This window comes from Ornithodoros turicata, chromosome 2, assembly GCF_037126465.1.
Source record: "Ornithodoros turicata isolate Travis chromosome 2, ASM3712646v1, whole genome shotgun sequence".
Taxonomy (NCBI): Eukaryota; Metazoa; Arthropoda; class Arachnida; order Ixodida; family Argasidae; genus Ornithodoros; species Ornithodoros turicata.
The window spans coordinates 117,744,243-117,759,859 of NC_088202.1; the positions used below are offsets into that span (position 1 = coordinate 117,744,243).

General features: G+C 49.9%; 2 protein-coding genes across 2 annotated transcripts in view; one reads left to right on the forward strand and one right to left on the reverse strand.

Moving 5' to 3' along the window:
• LOC135383980 (cell adhesion molecule 2-like) overlaps nt 1-15,617 on the reverse strand; it is an 87,096-nt gene that overhangs the window by 28,277 nt on the left and 43,202 nt on the right. The gene's annotated exons all lie outside the window — the stretch shown is intronic.
• LOC135383979 (phospholipase A2 hemilipin-like) overlaps nt 6,309-15,617 on the forward strand; it is a 99,737-nt gene continuing 90,428 nt past the window's right edge. The window contains exon 1 of the mRNA XM_064613253.1: nt 6,309-6,395. The gene's annotated coding sequence lies outside the window, so the exon portion shown is untranslated. The remainder of the gene's footprint in view (nt 6,396-15,617) is intronic.

Sequence of the window (15,617 nt, forward strand, 5' to 3'; positions counted from 1 at the left end):
TGCCGTTGATCCTCACTCATCCTAATAAAAATCGCTTGAATTGAAACATATGAAAATTACAAATGTACCTAAGGAAGGCAATCCTCTCCTCTCCTTTCGTTTTTGACTGTCTGATTTCTCTGTTTATCACTTTACGTTTTTATCTGTAAGTAGCTATTTACTAGTTAAATATTCCAATCTGTTTGCAATTTTTATTGTAACATTCAATCAATTCAAGAGTAATGCTACATAGTACATCGCCTCTCAGTGTAGTATCAAAGTAGCGTCAGCATGCACGTTCGAAAAGCTCTGCGGACCTTATGGCTGTCAGTATGTAAGTGGTAATGCTTGGCGAAGATATCTTTGCCAAGGATTACACTTACATAAAAAACACCTTCGAAATTTATGACAATGTGTGCAGATGCAAACCACTAGTTCTTCAGATGTTTACTGACCTTTTTTTCTTTCTTCTGTACAAAGCAAGTAATGTGATGCGTTGAGTCACGACATAGTATTTGTCGTCTATCCATCACCATGTCAGTAATACAGTCACCATGTCAGTAAAACATAGTCAGTAATGCAGTAGCATTCTAATTATATTGGGTAGTGATAACTGGAAGCCAATTATTTGATCCCAAAATAAATAAATTTACACGCCCTCACTTCTTAAGTTGCTTCCCGGGCGAAGGATGGTTTCCACCATGTGTAGCCGCAGTGTGTCGTATATGTATCTGTTCTCCAGCAAATCCCAACTGCTCCTGGAAAAATATTTCCTAATATTTGTTGGTGTTGCTTCTTGGTTTCCAATTTAATGCTAATTGTTACTTAATTTCTTTCCTCTCCGATTCACATCCATGCTTTGTGAGTTTGTCTCCAGGTATTTTCTTTTTTGTTATCGTTCCTTTCGTCCTTTTTTTTTCAATATTTGTGGAAAGCTGCGCTGGGAAGCCGCCACTCGGATATGACGCTGAAACAAATCGAATATTAGCGTTTTCTTCAATTATACCACAAGGTCTTCAAAATATATCTTCTAGGAGGTATATGTTTATATCCTGAGGCGCAAATAATCTACCTTCAGGGAGGTATAAAGATAGTATACCTTGAGGAAGGTATAGCGTTTATACCTCAAAAGGTATGCGCCCTGGGACAAGCCGTTTATACCCCAAAAGGTATACATTTTTCTAACAGTGTACTCCGAATATATATACTCCAAAACTTTAAAAAAATAATAAACTCGACAAATAAACTTGTTGCTGGTGTAGTATTCGATATGTTTTCGCAGAAAATAACGCATTTTATTTGAAACGTTGTAACAACCCCTATGTATGCCTAGAATCTTTACTGACGTTATTCGCGTTGGGATAACTAGTACGACGGACGCACGAATCTCTCCTCGGCTAGCATGATCATCGCTAAAACCACTTCATTTCATGACAGCTAATCACGACTTATCCTACTCTGACTAGTGATGATACCATATGTTCAAGGTGTTTTTTTTTTGTTTTGTTTTTTGCGTGGGTACACCGGTACGTGATCATATACCCTTAAACTGGTTGTGACACTTTGACAGATGTGATTAATTACAACATAATGCACGTATTGTGCCACTGTACTTCACGCCACAGTATTAAGGAAAGACTAACCATTGTTCTGCGAATCGTATACCTGGCGACTCAAGCCCTCAATAAACACAAGTATATGTCAAACTCTGACGCCGGAAGAGGGAGAGCTACGGCCATTCCCACTGGCAACCGTAAGCACGTGACCCCGAGTGTGAGGGTGAGGGTGAGTGCAAAAGCATCGCTGTCGTTTCTCATGACTACCACTTTAAAACGACGCGAATGAAAGACTCTGAGAAACACCCACTAACAATACTTACCAACGCACAGATAACAATAAAAACTACACATTTGATTAACAAAAGGGCTGGCAAAAAAGAGGAAATGCTCATATCCGGTCGCACGACGCGGCTTGCGAAACCTAGGCACGCGATCTGTTCGCGGGCCTCACAGCGCAGGGACCCGTCTCGTGCGACCCTGGCGTAGCCATGTGGGACATAAAAAATATTTTCTCGCCATTAGCAAAAAGTACGTTCTCAATTTTTTATATGATTTAGTAGATATTTTGATCTGTCATCTCCATATATGTGGATTGTTCTCGGCCGAACGCTTCATTTTCAAAAACGGCGTTGAAAACGGCCAACTTTACAAAAAGTACGGCATTTGGGATTAAATGGGGCAAAAAGTATTGTGTGGTCGGCCTTCAAAACATGTGATTTTGATGTATGGAAAGTACAGAACACGCTGAATGTATTTGTCCCTTCCAGCTTGTCCGAAAGTGCCCTTAGCAAGGCGCAAAGTTGTAAGAAATAGCGCCAAAAAGCAGCCCTGTTTCGCCGCCGAAAATGAAAGACGAGGCAAGAACTTGATATTGGCAGAATGTTAGGGCCACGCTCTTTCATTCTATGTCACTAAAGTCCACCTAGACTCAAAGCCCTGCTCAGTAGGTAACTTTTTTCGTAGCGTGGTTTTCGCGATTCTGACGAACTTTGACCCCGTCAAAATCGACAACAGTTCAACATTGTCCAGTAAAACTCGGGAAAATGTCTTTATTTGCAATAAGGAGTCCATGATAATTTTTGGAAGCAAAACTGAGGGGGGTCGAGCACGACCTTTGGGTGATTTGCCCTGGAGTGACCCAGCATCGTAAACACTGTCGTAGGCATTCTTTACGACGAGCAACACAGCGGCAGTCAATAATCCTTCTGCTTTGGCTTGTTGTACCTGACTGACTAGGTTGATGACACAGTCCAGCGGCGAACGGCCCTGGCGGAAACCCGCCATCACTTCCGGGAAATACTCAGCAGCCTCAAGGAACCAACTGAGAAGAAGGAGCTCGTGATGAGCAGAAGCGTTCTTAGCAAGCTCCTCTGCATTTACTGCAATCTTTCGAAGACTCCTTCTTTACGAAACCTTTTACGAAGGGGCCCACCCATGGAACTGGGTGGGGGGAACCGCCGGCCCCCCGTTTGCCGCGGCGACGACCCGGGCACTTCTAAGTCAGGCGACAGGAGTCGGTCCCCGGTTGGAAGGCGCTCAATCGACGTTAAACTGCCTACACCTCGCACATCCCAAACTGGGATTCTTCAGGGCCTAGACAGCGAAGGTGCAGGGTCTCAGCCAGATGGCGGCAGCAACCTGCGCATGGATGTTCAGGACGCCCCTGAACAGAAGGGTGATGCAGCGTTTCAATTAGTGACCTATAGGAAAAGTCGTCCAAGCGGCATACCAGTCGTTTTCCGATGTGTGACCACTTCGGACTCTTTCTGGGAAGTGAACCCTAACCTTATAGCACATGATATCCGGACAGTGACCCAAGAGAAAGTCCGACATCGCCGTATCAACAAACAAGGAACTCACGTGGTTCACGTATCACCCGAACATTCGGCGCACCGGCGGCACTCCAGACACTCGCAGGTGCCGCTGTTCAACCTTATATTCCGGAGCCATACCTGGCTAGAATTGGTGAATTGGGAATGGGTAGAATTACACCTCGCCCATACAGCGAGGAACAGCTCTTAGAATACTTCAGTCCCAATGGAGTCATTGGCGTCAAGAGAGAGATGGCATACTCCCGCGAGAGCGACGGCTCTGCAAACGCAATCGTCACGTCTAGCGTCCTCTTGACCTTTGAACCTGGACACGTGTTACCTGCGGAGATCGCGCTTGGTTTCATATACTATCCTGTATCGGAATATGTCGACTCCCCTGTTCAGTGTTTCAAATGCCAGAAATACGGTCACTACGCTCAAGAATGCCGTGGATCACAGCGATGAAAAGTGTGCTCTGGTCCGCATGACTACAAGGAATGCACAGCTCGGCGTGAGCCGAAGTGTCCAAACTGCGGCGGTCATCATACCGCGACTTATCGTGCATGCAGAGTTGCCAAGGCGGCTGTGGCCGCTCACCGGCGGCGTGATCTGAGTGGGAAGCTACACACCGCTCCTCTGAGAGCTAACCGTTCACACCCTGGTTGTGCAGACCTTTCTGCAGCCCATTTCCCGAATCTTCCGGGCAGCAGTGAGCAGCCCACACGCGAGAGCAAGGGATCGTCGAAGTCTTTCGCCTCCGCCGTCAAGAAGCCAACCGCTCCTTTATCTGAGTTGCCACCTAAGGAAGTTTGCAGGCGCACGACCAGCTTGAAGCAGCAAACCCCCCGTGAACCGGAGGGACAAGACAACGTCTTTGATTCTGTACTCGTTATGCTATTTGCTACGCTACGCGCCATCGTCCAGCAACTGCCGGCGTCAGCCGACCTACCAGCGGTTCAAGCCGTGCTTGCTCTCGAGCCTCTACTAAGTAGTCGTGGCCCCCTTGCAACCTGCAATGAATAATGCAGCACCACTTGCATCAACAGTTCAGCATCAAACAACGGGTATTTTTCAGTGGAACTCGCGGAGCCTGAAGTCGAAGACGTCGGACTTTCGCCAATTTGTATGGCGGCACAAATTTCCCGTGCTCTGTATCGCAGAATGTGGTATCACCAAGGACTTTCGACTATCTAACTACCTTACGTTCGTCTCTGAGCCCTGTGGTAGGACAAGCCGTGCGGCGCTTTTTGTCCGTTCTGATATTGCGGTCATCCAACGCCATCTGCGTGTGACTCGGACTGGAGAATATGTCTGCAGCACAGTTCGCTTTGCCCCTTTTGACCTCACAATCGTCTCTCTCTATCTCCCGCCGGCGGTCAACTATAACGTGAACGAACTGGGAACACTTATAGATGAGCTACCTGCGCCTTTTGTGCTCTGTGGGGACTTCAACGCCCACAATGTGATTTGGGGCAGCACACGCTGTGATGCAAGAGGTGAAAGACTTGCGGGCCTGTTTGCCGACAGGAGTCTTTGTGGTCTAAATGATGGCTCTCCGACGTTTATTCACACCATGTACCTTTCATCATGTCTTGACCTCACCGTTGCATCGCCATCAGCAGCCCGCCGGTCTGCATGGCGTGTGGATGCTGACACCCTTGGTAGTGACCACCTACCAGTTTTGATCAGTATACGACATGTTCGTCAGTCATCTGCCTCACATTGCGTTAGACGGACAAACTGGCAACACTATCAAGACGCCATCAAGATTGCTTCTTCAAATGGTGGGCTCCGAAATGAGAAGGACTTCTGTCGCGCAGTGGCTAATGCGACGCAGGAGGCTACAAGGACATTCCGGCTTCCTTTTCATTTCTCTGCAGTGGACGCCGAATACGAGCGGCTCCGTGCCCTTCGTCGCCGCGCGGACGGCGTGCGCGACGTACCCATCTACCACACGACCGCCAAGAAGCGCGACGTGTGCAGAAGGCTGTCCACCGGCACTTGTGTAGACTCGGACGGGATCATTGGCGTCGTTTTCCGACATCTCTGTCTCCCCGTACCCCTATGTATCGGATTTGGGGACTGCTCAAGGGACTTTCTACTCCTGTGGTTCAACGGCACCCGTTCCGCTCCCTGTCCTTGGCTGCCTCGCGTTCTGAACTGTGCCTTTCGGAGGACTATTGCGTGCGCCTCACAGCGCAACCTCCAGGCGTGCTCTCATCAGCTCAAGGTCTTCCACCTGGTATGCAGACTTCCTAATAAACATCCTTTTTTTCCCTTTTTTCCTAATAAACATATCCCCCCAACTGAGACAGAAGAGAGCTCAAAGGTTGTACTTGCACATAACTTGCACATAACATTCTCATGTCTCACATCTAATGCTTTGCGTGTAATGGGGTAGTGTACTATTCTCCAGTGGTGAATCACCTCAAGTCGTAGTAACTATTTATTTGTTGTTGTTGTTGTTGAGTTTTATGGTGTCGTACACTATCACCTTTGCGTGCGTAAGAGATAGCGTTGGTGGTTCTGCGCACGCGCAAACAATAAAGAGAGCTTCGCGCATACCGCTGAGCCATTACGCTGTGCCTCACGTACGCAAAGGCGATAGCGTACAATGCACTGAAACTATCCAATGCCTCGACGGTGAGGATACGGTTGCATATTTCTTGTTTCGTCTTCTTGTGACTTTACCAACGCGTATTCGTTTTCGAGAATTTATGCAAACAGCAGATTGCTTTCTAACCATAAACGTCATACATAGCACTGCGCAAGACGCGAAAGACGTAGCATTATACAGGTGCCACAAACTGTTGAGATATATTTTACTACCAACAATCCTTTGTTCCATTGTTCACCAGGCCTACGCGCAGTGTGAGTGACACTCGAAAAATGATAACAGGGCAGCGTAACTTTTCAATGCTCTCTCCAGTGCTCCCTTCCTCACAGTGTGTAGAACAGTAGAGGATGCTGCTAGTGGTGCGCTTAACGAGAAACAGCCGCAGTTGAGGGTCATCTATTCGGCAAACACAACCTAAAGGCGAGTCCGGTGAGCAAATGACCACATAAATAGCTTCCTAGAACAAGCGGCACATTTCTTCAGCAAAGAGGCTTTCGTTAAGTTTAGCACTTGGAGAGCCAGTCACACAACAGTATAATCTCGCTTCTACGCGATAAACAAATGTTACATAGTGACAGCTCAGGACAGGTTCCGTGCTGCTTTAGCACGTGCTCATTATTAGAATGCCGGTTCTGAGCACACGCATGCATCTTATTATCTATGGCTCATTATGTGGACTGCACAGTGGTTCACGACTAATTAACCGCATTGCGTAGTACATGTTAGGTTTATCAGAAAATGCACTTTCACTTTTGTGCCTCATTCGTAATATTATTTTTGCGACACAGTGTACGTACAAGAGATGTAACGCACCATTAAACGTAAAAAACACGAAAGCCACATCAAGAACCCCACTCTTGCACAGTGTTGTCGATGGTGTGTTGCTGATTATCGCTTGCGATAATGTCATTCTTGGCCATACTATTTCCAGTCATTATTTCTCTATTGTGATTTCGTGAGTTATCCAGGTAGCCTGGTAACGTAGCATGCATTTTTGAAAATATTGATAATGGTGTATTGCACGCAGTTTGTTTACATGTAAATCCGTGCTCTATAAAATAGAATAGAGTAGAGAGAAGAAAATGGAAACGTATGTCGCACTGGTGCGATTGATTCATTGATTTGTAAAAGAAAAAATGGAGATGTTAGTCCCGAGCCACTCGGGACTGGCCACTCCAGGACGCGTTATTCAGAAAAGAAAGGGAAGCTACACAAATCTATACACTTTGAAACGGAAAGGACGAAAACATGACCACACAACTTGGCACCACAAGCCACAGTGTAGGAGAGTCCACGTGCGAAATCTCAATGCACAGAAAACAAAGAGCGTCACAAAGTGTCGAAGAGGTCCATCGAGACGAGGAATTGCACAAGGGCGCGCATGGCAGGTATGGGCTGATTTCCAGGCCAGCACCCAAGAACCTTTTCTGTGGAGTATGGCCGATTATCCACGCGGGCCAGCGATGACACAACGGTGCGCACTGTACCTCGGGCAGTCTTGAAGTATGTATATGATCCACGTCCTCAACTACATCGCACAGACCGCACTTGGGGGACGAAACCTTGCCGAGCTTAAACAAAAGTCGGCCACTGTATGGCACGTTGAGGCGAAGCCTGTAGATCAGCGACGTGATGGGTCGAGGAAGGGCTGACGGCATTTAAAGAAAGAGATCTGGGTCTACCTTGCGCAGGAACGACGTTGTCATGTTCAACGTGGACACATGTGCGTAATATTCCCCCGTTAAAATCTATAGCTTTGTGGTTCTGCTTGGCCTTTGTTGGGGCTGTGTGCGTGGCTTTCTGGCGCGGCGATGGCCCGCGGCTACGAAGCAGCAATTCCAGGAAGAGCGACGGTCACAAAGAGGCACGTTGAAGGTCGCCACCGGATTTCGTCCAGTTGCGAAACGAAGCCCAAAGTAATCCCCCTCTGGACAGAAAAGCGAAAGGGCTGAAATTGAGGGCAGCTGGCCTTGGAAAGTGGAACGAAGACACCGTGAATAGAGAGGACTGCGTGGGAGCGTCGTCGCTTCTCACGTAGGGAAAAAGGGCCGCATCCTTTAAAAGCGGCGCGTGACCTGGATTAGAGGAGAGCGTCTGGAGGAGTGAAAGTCGACGGTTCTACGACAGGGGAGACGGACAGCGGTGACCAAGCCTCACCCTGCAGCCCAGCCTCGGAGACCGACCGGCAGCTCCTGCATCCTGAACCTCCCGAGCCCGACCAGACAGTGTACCTGAATCAGCGTACAACCGGCAGCGGACCCACCTCAGTGAAAGCAGCGTGCGGAACGGCCCCGACACAGTTCAAAAACCAGATCACCATCGTGGGACGTCGCCCGCTGGATGTAAGTCCAAACGCACGCAGTCCCCAACATAAGGTTAGGTAGCACCGTAAGGCTAGGCAGTGTTTGTAAAAATAAATTGTTGTCAACCCTGTACCTCTCGTCTGGACTCTTCGTCTCACTCAAAAGCGAACCCGATTTTGTGCGACTACTTCTCCGGAGGCCGCGGTCGTCACATTGGTGGCAGCGTTGGTATCCTCGCTTTTGAGTAGTGGTAGAGACAACTATTTCCCTCTACTGCGAGAGACGGGAGTAAGGCGTGCGGCCCTCGGTGACGAGCTTAGCGACTGAGCGAAGCAGTGTACCAGACATGGCAGAGTCTAGCGGGCCTCCCCCTCAGGGAGCGAGCCACAGTATTTTGGCACTGAGCAACCTAATCCCGCAGTTCACCGGTGATGGACAGGGTCCTAAGATCGGTGATGTTCTAGAAATGATAGAACAGGTCTCCAAAATGGGGGGTTGGAAAGACACAGAAGTACTGTGCATGACAAAATTTAAAATGGCAGGCGCTGCGCAGGAATTTGTGTGGCATGATGAGACGGCGAAGGCAGCCGACACCTTTGCGAGACTGAAGGGAATACTTCTGAAGCGGTTTGACGTTGAGCCGTTCAGCTCAAAAATGCAAAAATTCATGAATGCTTGGCAAAACGCTGATGAAGATGTGCGATCAGACGCAACGAGAGTGCAGATGTTGGCGCACGCAACGCTTAGTGACATTAATGGCGACACGAGTGTAGAAAAACAGGCACAGGCAAAAACAGGCAATGAGGAAAGAGCTACTGCAGGATCAGATGTGCTCACAATTCATAAATGGTTTGAGAGATCCTGTTCGCAGATTCGTCTTGTCCCGCTGCCATAAAGACTTTGCCGGAGCGGTTGATGTCGCCGCGCAAGAAGAAGCCAACGAGGCTTTGAGCTCGGCCGTAGCCCGCGTGAGAATCGTTGAGGATCGCAGAGTAAACGAGGTCAATGAAATAGAAGGTCTGAAAGCGAGGCTGGTCGAGCTAGAAAGGCTATTGGTAGCGCAAGAGCGACCGACACAGTATTGTCCGCGTAGGTATCGAGAATCATACAGCCGGAGATGCTTCAGGTGTGGGCGGGTCGGCCATATAGCTCGGAACTGTGTGGTTCGTGAAGAAACCGAGAATACAGGAGGAAACGTGTTTCCAAAAAACGCGTAAAGCCCCCCTCGGGCGCTTTGCGAGAAGGGGAGGAACAAGCGGGAAGGGAAAAAGGGAAGCATCGAAAGAGACGCCGTAGGCGGAGGACCCAAAAGGAGGCCATGCCGGGAGACCGTGGTATTGCCATTATCCGTTATTCGACAGAGAGTAGCCCTGTTGTACCTGCAAAAATTGAGGGACACTGCTTTAAATTTTTAGTGGATACAGGATCTAGAGCGAGTTTGTTGCGAGAAAGTGCACTAGGCCGAATGAAAGATGCTGAGGGCAACGTTACCCTGCAGTCGGGAAAGCCAAAGTATCACAAATTTGTTGGCGTGACGGGGCATGACATAGATGTAAGAGGGTGTTTTGTGATGACTGTTTCGTTGGGGTCATTTAGATTTCGACACCCTTTCTACGTCGTTGCGGATAGTCAGTACCTCCCCGTCGGCGGAATTCTGGGTCAGGATATCCTTTCAAGCAAGAATATAGATGTTCTGACGACAAAGGGTATACTCAGGGCAGACAATGAGGATATCCCGATCCTAAATTGGAGTAATCGTCAAGTCACGGTGTCGCAAAATGAAGCTGGAGAGGAAACTGTTATCGCGACCGTGCGGCTGGATGCGATGTGCAAGATTCCGCCCTTGTCACAAGCAGTTTGCTGGGCTAAATTAACAACGCCAGTTAAGGAAGGAGACATGGGTGCAATCGAAACAGCAAATCTTGGTGTGCACGGCCTCCACGGTGTTGATGTTTTCGTCAGGGTTTCTGCAAATTCCCGTTTGCCCGTCTGCTTTACAAACTTCACGTTACAAGAGTTAACGTTACCTCGGAACAAGAACGTGGCCACCTACACGAAGGCGCGAGATGACATAGCTGTGGAGGTCAGGACGGTGGGGGAAAGTCCACCGTATATGACAGATGAAATGATAGATTCCTTGTTCTCAATGTCCCACATTTCCGGCCAGGAACTAGTGCGCCTGCGTGAACTGATCCGAAAACATAGCTCGGCCTTTGCAAAGGACGACCTCGACTTGGGAAAATGCGATACCATCAAGCATAGGATAGATACCAGTAGCGCCTCCCCAATATACCAACGAGCTTATAGAATTCAATATTCCCAGCGTGGAGAAATGGACAAACAAGTGAACGAGATGTTGAAGAACGGCATCATAGAGAATTCAAAGTCGCCATGGGGAGCGCCTGCTCTTTTAGTTGAAAAGCCTGACGGATCATTTCGATTTGTTGTTGATTACCGTAAGTTAAACAGCGTGACCAAAATAGATCCCTATCCACTGCCGAATATACAGGAAACTTTATCGCAGCTCGGAGCAGCTAAGTATTTCTCGGTAGTGGATATGGCATCGGGGTTCTGGCAAATCGAAATGGATCCACGCGATAAAGAAAAGACGGCGTTCAATACCACGAGTGGACACTATCAATGGACCCGCATGCCTATGGGCCTGGTGAACAGCCCATCCGTATCCGTATGGCAGCGGACAGCCGATGTCGTATTGGATGGGTTAATTGGCCAACTTTGCCACGTGTACATGGATGAAATTATTATCTACAGTCCTACTTTCGAACAGCACTTAGAAGACGTCGAGCGGGTATTGCGCCGGCTATCGGGTGCTGGTCTAAAACTGAAGCCAAAGAAGTGCCAGTTCCTAAAAGCTGAGGTTAAATATCTGGGACACGTCGTTTCCGCCGACGGCGTACGCCCAGATCCCGAGAAAGAGAAAGCAGTAAAGGAGTTTCCGGTGCCCCAGAGTATTAGGGAAGTGAGAGAATTTTTGGGCCTGATTGGGTATTACCGTAGGCACATTGAAAACTTTGCTAAAATTGCTAAGCCGCTCACTCGGCTTACATCGAAAAACACAAAATTTGAGTGGAGCAAAGAGGCTCAATCTGCGTTTGAGGATTTAAAGGAACGACTCGTTCTTGCACCATTGCTAAAATATCCAGACTTTACGAAGCCGTTCATTCTTGCAACAGATGCTTCTCAGTATGCGGTAGGAGCAGTGCTCTCTCAGCGACACGGCAATATGGAACACCCAGTAGCATTCGCGAGTCGCCAGCTAAATAAAGCAGAGCAGAACTACAGCGCCACTGAAAAAGAGTGTTTGGCTGCGATTTGGGGAGTGAAACATTTCAGGTGTTATCTGTACGGGCGAAAGTTCAAAATAGTTACAGATTGTCGGCCATTGAACTGGTTAATGAATATTCGTGACCCAAACTCGCGGTTGGCAAGGTGGAATCTACAAATACAGGAGTACGATTTTGAAATAGAACATAAGTCAGGAAAATTGCACGGTAACGCTGATGCCCTAGGTCGTGCCCATACGGCTAATGTCAATCTAGTGAACGATTATGTACCCGTGATTGAATCATTTAGGGTCAAGGAGGAGCAAAGGAAGGATACCAGTCTTAACGACATCATTCGTAAACTTGAGCGCGACCCTTCCCTGACCGAAAATTACTTGATTGATGACAGCGGTTTGCTACATAGAAAAGGGAGGCAAAACGGGACGTTCTATCGGAAGAAAGATGAATGCCAGATAGTGGTCCCCAGCGCTAGGGTGCCAGACGTACTAAAAGCTTTTCACAGTGCACCATATTCAGGACACTTTGGAACAAAGAAAACGCGCCAAAGAATCGAGCGGAGATATTGGTGGGCGGGTATGAGAAAAGACGTTGGAAATTATTGTTCTACTTGCCAGGAGTGTCAACTCAGGAAAACACCGAAGAATGGAAAAAAGCTCCCCTTCAGATCTTTGGGGAGGTCAGTAAGCCATTTGAAAGAACAAGAAGTGGAATGGATATTGTGGGACCACTACCCGTGACCACTGAAGGGAACCGGTACGTTTTACCGGTATTCTCTCTCTGCTCTCTGATTTTCTTTCGTTTTTCACTGACCGAAGGCAAGCTCCTCTCCCAAACTACAGGAGAGAACCCATGACAGGAGGCGGACGGGGTCGCAGGACCCCAGGGGTCCGCGACGCCGAGGAAGCACCTGACCCTGGGCGATCAGACCAGACTAGCGCTGGCGACAGGAGCCGCTCCCCGGTAGGGAGACGCTCCAATGGGGAACTTACGCCAGCATCAGGGACATCACAAACGGAACTCCTGAACGCCTTCGATGATGAGGAGGTGACGCCCCCACTGGCAGACGGAGACGTGCCCACGTCCATGGATGTTCCGCACGACCCTCCTTCCCCCCCTAGCTCACCATTCCAAATAGTCACATACAAGAAAAGCCGCCCAAGTGGAATCCCAGTTGTCTTCAAATATGTGGGGGAGTTGGATTCTTTCTGGAATGTCAACCCCAACTCAATAGCCCATGATGTACTCACCACGACGCAAGAGAAGGTTCTCCACCACCGAATCAACAAACATGGCACCCTCATAGTTCACGTCTTGTCGGAGCACTCAGCGCAAGGCCTTCTGAGCCTTAGGTCCGTCGCAGGGATCTCAGTCAAAGCCTCTATCCCACAGTCCTACCTGCGCACTACCGGAAGAATCACTGGCGTCCCTCGACGTTACAGCGAGGAACAGCTACTCGAATACTTCTGTTCCAGCGGTGTCACTGAGGTAAAACGGGAACTTGCCTACTCTCGAGAGAATGACGGGTCCGCACACACCATCGTCAAGAGTAGCGTACTCCTGACCTTCAAACCTGGCCAGGCGCTACCAGCGGAGATTCCCCTCGGCTTCACGTACTTCCCCGTGTCGGAATACGTAGACCCGCCAACGCAGTGTTTCAACTGCCAGAAGTTTGGCCACTATGCTCGTGACTGCCGCAGCTCGAAAAGATGCAAAGTGTGTTCTGGCCCACATGATCATAAGCAATGTACCTCACGATGTGAGCCCACATGCGCAAACTGTGGCGGCCACCACGCTGCAACGTACCGTGCCTGTACGGTTGCAAGGGCAGCAACAGCTGCACACCGACGGCGCATGCTCAGTGGAAAATCGCATGCCCCTCCACCCCGTCGCTCCACTAATCTCCACACTGCTCACTTTCCGCGCCTATCTGGCTGTTCCGCGACACCCGCACACGCTGATCACGGCCCTTCCAAGTCTTTTGCTTCTGCCGTCAAGCAAGTGCCACATATCGCGCGCATCGCGGCCCAGGCCAGTGGACAGCGGACACCAGACCCTAAAATTCCGAAGCCCCGTCTGTTGGAGGGACAAAGCAATACATCTCACACTGTAGTCGCAATGCTCTTCGCCGCCTTAAGCGCCATCGTCCAGCAGCTTCCAACGGCGGCAGACTTACCTGCAGTTCAAGCTATACTTGCACTGGAACCTCTCCTCCGTACTGGCTCTTTCCTTACGCCCGATAATGAATAATGGTCGGCCTCGCGCCTCAATGGTTCATTATCAATCAACCACGATCTTCCAGTGGAATTCACGCAGCCTGCAATCGAAGTTGTTTGACTTCCGTCAGTTTGTGTGGCGCCACAAATTCCCTGTGTTATGCATCTCAGAAAGCGGCATTAAGGATGACTTTCGTCTCTCGAATTACGTGACCTTTGTTTCGGAGCCCCGTGGACAGACCAGCCGTGCTGCGCTCTTTGTCCGTGCCGACCTCCCGGCGATCCAGCGCGACCTGCGAACAGTTGGGATCGGCGACTACGTCTGCTGCTCTGTTCGTGTGGGCTCACTTGACGTCACTATAGTCTCACTATATATCCCACCATCGGTCAGATACAACGTGGATGAGCTGGGCTCCATTATAGCTGGCCTCCCCTCGCCTTTCGTGCTCTGCGGGGACTTTAATGCCCACAATGAAGTCTGGGGCAGCATGCGTACTGACACCAGAGGCCAGCAACTAGCAGACCTCTTCGCGGACAAGAATCTCTGCGTTTTAAACGATGGCTCTCCAACTTTCGTCTAGCCGACTTACCGCTCTTCTTGTCTTGACCTCACCGTCGCGTCAGCGTCCATCGCTCATCGGCTCCTCTGGAGTGTTGATGCGGACACCCTTGGCAGCGACCACCTACCTGTCCTGGTCGGCATCCCGCATGGCCGCCGATCTTCCAGCTCGCACTCCGTCAAGCGGACCGACTGGCCACGATTTGCGCGAGTGCTCGAATCTTCCCTTGCATATGACGGGCTAAGCAATGCGCAAGACTTCTGTCGCGCTGTGGCCACCGCAACCCAGGAAGCAACCACAGTGCACCGCGTCCCGCTTCAGTTTTCCGCTACAGACGCGGAATACGAGCGGCTCCGTGCACTCCGGCGACGCGCAGAACGGCGAGCACGGCGCACCCTCCTACTCCATGACCGGCAGGCTGCGAGACGGATTCAGAAGGCTGTTCAGCGACGCCTCCAGAAACTCACACGGGACCGTTGGCGTAACTTTGCATCGTCCCTATCGCCCCGCACACCTCTGTCTCGTATTTGGGGTGTGCTTAAAGGCCTTTCGACACCTGTAGCGCAACGCCACCCGTTCCGCTCCTTGTCTCTGGCCACATCACGCACCGAAATTGACGTTGCAGAGGACTTTTGTGCCCGCCTCACCGCCCTGCCTGCTTCAACTCAAACTGCTACTACTCCGATGCCATCTACCAGCAACACAGTCCTGGACTTACCTTTTACACTAGAGGAGTTAGACTCTGCCCTATGTGCCTCGCCCCAACATACCTCCCCAGGTGCAGACCAGATCTCATACAAGGCGCTCCAGCACCTTCCGCATATGGGGAAGCAGCACCTCTTACGATTCTTCAATGACAGTTGGCAGCAGGGGCGAATACCCGAGGAATGGAAATTGGCGATGGTTGTCCCCTTGCTCAAACCCGGCCAGTCGCCCCATCACCTCGACTCCTTCCGCCCGATAGCCCTTACAAGCTGCGTGGGTAAAACTCAGGAACGAATGATTTTCACCCGTCTCATCTGGCACCTTGAGAGTGCCCGTTTCTTCCCGGAAATAATGTCTTCTGCACTGCCAGCAGCACATCCCGCAACGGCAAGCCCTCCATCGCCGTCTAATACAGCTGGGCTACAACACACTGTCCATGGCCACCCTCCTCGGTCCCGTCCCTCGGCCTACTCAGTGGGCCATCACCACAGCCCTGCTCCGCTTCTTAAATGACTCTGGCCTTGCGTCTGCCCTCTGACTGGACGTTCTTCGAACTTTCCTTCGT